Consider the following 5,430-nt stretch of genomic DNA (forward strand, 5'->3'; position numbering starts at 1 on the left):
GAACTTTGAAACTGATGTCATTTACTATATTTTTTATTTTTTATTTTTCTTAAATGTATAGATAGATACAATTAACTTCTAAGTACCTTGACAATTCTGCGTGACGCAAGTGATGTCGAACTTTGACAACAACGTCTGCCATTGAATAGTCCTTCTTAGTAGAACTTTGAATGCCAGCCACCAAAAAAAAAAAAAAAAAAATCTACCACTTGTCATGTTTTTTTTTTTTTTTTTAGAGAGAGTTTCAACCTATAACGTCTGCTTTTGATAATAGTTTTTTATTATCAGACCAAGATACTAATCAGTTTTTGGTATAGGCAGAGATTGAACTCCAGATCTTTTATTCAACCATCAAAGATTTTACTAGTTAAGTTAACTAAAACCTATCATAACTTGTCATGTAGGGAGTAGTAAATGGTGAAAGTTAAATGGTAGGTCCAAATGTGTCCTTTCAATAACTATTATTCTTTGACTAAAATACAAAACATATCTTTAAAGGATAAAAATAAATAAATAAATAAATAAACATACCTTTAAAGGTTTTACTAGAATTTATTTTAATGATTTTTAACTCTATTTTTTGTTATTTTTGTCCTCTATGTCTAAGTTTCCTTTTTAACTTAAAAAAATTATAAGTAAAAGCTAAAAATTATATTCAATTGAGGCTTTCCAGTAGACCCGTTTTTCGTAATTTTTAAATATTTAATTAATAAACTTATTATTTAAATATTTATATCTAAATAATAAAAAATAAATAAATAAATAAACCAAATGACATCATCCAGAGAGAGACTATTCTTTAGGGTCTAGGCCCAAGGAATTAGAAACTATTTTTTTTTTTTAATAAAACCAAGGAATTAGAAACAGTTTGACTAATGAAAGTTAAGATTAGGATTCGGTGTAATTCACCTTCTTCTCTTTCACAAAATTTTTTTACATTTTACCTTTTAAACTTTTATATTTTACTTTTGTTAATTTTTTTAATTAATAGTTGAGATTTAAAGTTGTAAAAAAAATCTATTAATCTCAACCATTAATAGTAATAGCATTAGGTGCAATAACTTAGGACTAAGTATATTCTCTAGCCAACAAAAGTATATTCCAATTTTCAAACCTATGGACTAAGTCTTATATTACTTGGGTCTGTGAAACCCCCGGCAAAGAACTCAATTGGAGTCGCCGACAATGTCCAAAAAAAGAAAATTGATTTGCACCTCTGACCAGCACTTGCACCTTTTTCAAGGATTTGGTAGGGGTGGGTTTTTATTTTTAATTAAAATTTTTTTAATTTAAAAATAAATATTTAAATATTAAAAAAAAACACCAAATAGGACCTCGTCTTGGGAGGGGACTAAGGGCTACTTGTTAATAAGGAGAAAGGTGGTCAGATCACATGAACATCGGATTTGAATTTTTTTTTTTTTCCTTTTTATGTACTTAAAAAAAAGTTAAATTTTAAATTAATATTGGTTGTTGACCACCAAAAAAAAAATTCTTGATCACCTTAAAAAACAAAAGCTTGAACACCCATAATAAATATTTGAATCCATTAAAAATAAAATTTGATTTCTCTAAAATTTTGGTTTATTAAAGATTGAATTAAAAAATTATAAGAAATTTTATGTTCACAATATTTTCATAAATAAATTCTAAATGACAAATTGATGTTCACTGTTATTAGTGGACAAAAGGTGATTTTCAGTGGTAAGTTCAAATTATAAACAATAAAAACTTACCATTTAGAAAGTATTTTGAAAATGTTGTGAATATAATATTTCACAAAATTTTCCAAACAAATACAATTAGCCTAAATCAAATGTTTAGTTGTGATTTGTTAAATTGTGTTTTAAAGATGCATATTTTAAAATCATTATATATATATACACACACACATACGCTAGCCTCTGAGTACGCATGTAAGGCTCTTCTAATTTTTTGTGTAAGGATTAATAATTTGCATTTATTATAATTTAGAAATATATCTTTTTTCAAACAAATAAAAATGATAAATTTTAGAGATAAACAGTAACTGTAATTTCTTTCTTGAATGTGAAGAGAAAAAAAAAATCCTAAATTTTAGAAGTTCTCTTTTTGAATTCAAAATAAAATTTGTTATTTGATATTTATGACATTCTTTTTTAGAGAAGTTATCATTCATTAATGAATGTATTTTTGAACCACAAAAAAATCCAGTTCAAAATGGGAAATCCTCTTATAGATAGTATAGATATAATATATATATATATATATATAGTATAAAAAACATACATTTTCAAATAGTTAGTATGTTAGTGCCTGTGTAGAAAGGGAAAATTTCCCGACCTATCACAAGCTGACACATCATACTACCAAGTTGACAAAGTAATGCCAGTTACAAAACACTACCTATTACAACTAGGTTCTACCATCATCATTCAGGAACCAATGAAAATTTGCCAAGTGTCATGAAATAAAAACATAAAAAACATACAAAATCCCAATCATACATTGGCACATGTAAACAATAACACATCCAGTCTGGCACGTGTAAGCAATGACGTAAATAGTCCGACGTGTGTAAGTAATGACATAGACAGTCCAATTGAATGCTAACATGTGTTACCTCAAAAATCAAGATATTTTAGCCAATCAAAAGATGTCACGTGTCTTGAAGAAAAAAGTCTTAAAGCTCCTTCAATCAAATTGTAACATATGACACTAATCAGACTCCACCACATGTTACTCACTCACCCCCAAACTCTTATAAATAGAAATCTTCCTTAGGCATTTCCATACACATACTTAGACATTTAGTGCACAAACAACATAAAAGAAGATTCAGAACTACAAAATCTTTGCTGGAATCAAGTCCTGAAGCTTCCAAGAACTTCAATAACTTCAACCTCGAATACGAAGAACATTCGAAGCAGAATCGTCCAAACTACCTGCCTAGACCTTAAAGTTTGCTGGAATCAAGCTCAAAAGTCTCTAGCAACTTCAACAAACCACAAATTACTGAAACTCTACGAATTGAGCCCCAAAAGCCCTGAAGAACTTCCATCACAAAACTCCAAAGACGAAGAACATGCGAAGAGGTTCTTGTCAACCTCTAGACCATGATTTCCCTAAAAAAGGAATTAATGAAGAATTGTGTTGATTTAATCCTAATTAGTTTAAAGAGTACAAAAATTGGTTGGAAAAAAAATCATAAAAAAGGATGTTACATTTTGTTTATATTGTTACTTATTAATTGAATGCTAGATAGTTTAATGATAACTTGGTTGTGTACATTGAAAAAAAATTTAGTTGAAAATATTGATAATGAATCTATAATAAAACAATTTCAAAATATGAAAACTCGTATAAAAAAATTCAAAACTTTATATATTTGCATTTTTTTTTTGTCAAGTTATAATATTCAAGTTTTATTTTTATTAATTTTTTAATTTAAATTTTTTAATGATCACTCTTAAAAAAGTTTCTAGAGCCACCATTATTAATGGCTCAATTTAATGGAGGCTTAACAAAGGCCGTAATTGAACACTTTTAAAACTTAAAAGACTGAATTGACCAAAAACAAAACTAAGGTGCTACTGAAATGAGTTTATGTTCTCTACCAAACAAAAGTATATTCCAATTTTCAAACCTAAAGACTAAAGTCTTATGTTCATTAAAAAAGAAAAAAAGAAAAAAAAAGTCTCAAACTACAAGTATTGCGAAGAAAATGGGTCTATGAAACCTCCGGCAAAGAACTGAACTGGAGTCGCCGACAATGTTCCCAAAAAAAGAGAGTGATTTCCACATTTGACCAGCACTTGAACATTTTTTTTGGGATTTGGTATGGGGGTGGGTTTTTTATTTTAATTTAAAAATAAATAATAAAATATTAAAGTTATTAATTAAACATTAAAAAACACCAAATAGGACCTCGTTTTGGGAGGGGACTAATGGCTGGCTAGGGGCGGCTTTACTTGTTAAGAATATTAACATTGAAAAATTTCAATTCTACTCTATTTTACAATTTTTAAAAGTCACTTTATCATTATACCATACCATTTTACAATACTTCTATATCTCAAATTTTTACTTCCCTCTTTTACTCATTAAAATAATATATCTACATAATAATATAATATATCTTAAAATTATATCTTTTCTCTCTCATCTCTCTCCTCTCTCTACATAATAAAATATTATTATTTTTTTACAATACTTGCTACAGTGTAATTCTATGTTTAGAATTGCACTGTAGCAGTATTGCAAAAAAATTTGCAATGCTGCTGTTTAGCATTCCCCAATGCAGATGGTTTTGGAGCTTAAAATTTCAAATTTCCCTTAGATTTAGTATTAACATTCCCTATTGCTAATGCTCTAACAAGGAGAAAGGTGGTCAGATCACCTGAACATCGAACTTGAATTTTTTTTTAAAAATTTTTTTAATACCTTAAAAAAAGTTAAATTGTATATTAATATAAATTGTTGACCACTCTAGAAACAAATCTTGACCACTTAAAAAAAAAAAAAAAAAACTTGAACACCCTCAAAAAAATTTTATTTTGAGCCCATTAAAAAAAAATTTTCATCTCTCCAAAATTTTGGTTCATTAAAAATTAAACAAAAAAATTATGAGAAATTTTATGTTCACAACACTTTCACAAATAAATCTTAAGTAACAGATTGTTACTTGCTATTATTAGTAAACAAAAAGTAATTTCAGTAATAAGTTCAAATTAAAACTAATAACAACTTATCATTTAAAATTTTCCAAACAAATTCAAATTAGCCCAAAAGCCCAAATCAAATGTTTAATTGTGATTTTTTAAGTTGTGCTTTCAAAAGGCATATTTTATACACACACACACACACACATATATATAGAGATGGGTTCAAGTTACACCTGATGTAACTTCACAAAAGTTACGCTTTTTGTAAACCATTGATTACTATTAGATCTAAATGTCAAAAAACACTCATAATAGTATCATTATTACTCCCTATAAATTAGTGATTTAGGCATTAACTCTTCTTATTAAAAAAAAAAAAAAAACACAGCATTAACTCTCTTTTTTTCGTCCATATTTATCATCTTCCTTGTCTTTCTTTTCGTACATTGTGATTGAGTATTATGATATCTATAGCTGTTATATTCTGAGGCCATGGGCAATGGCTATCTGGGAGATAATGCAAGTGAGTTTGAATCCCTTCTTATATCCTTGGTTGTTGTTCTTAAGTTTCTTGTCATAAGTAATTAGCAATATGAAAATTATTGAAGGATAAAAGAATTAATTCAACAGACTATTGAAAAAAAAAAAAACAAATTAATACACCAGATGATTATTAAATGATTTCTGGGAAAATTTTAGAATAAGAAATACAAGAAAGAATCACAATGTACGAAACTAAAGACAAGAGGAAGAAGATGATGAATATGGACCCAAAAAAAAAAAAAAA

The sequence above is a fragment of the Quercus suber genome, unplaced genomic scaffold, assembly GCF_002906115.3.
Source record: "Quercus suber isolate HL8 unplaced genomic scaffold, Cork oak 2.0 scaffold_312, whole genome shotgun sequence".
Classification (NCBI taxonomy): domain Eukaryota; kingdom Viridiplantae; phylum Streptophyta; class Magnoliopsida; order Fagales; family Fagaceae; genus Quercus; species Quercus suber.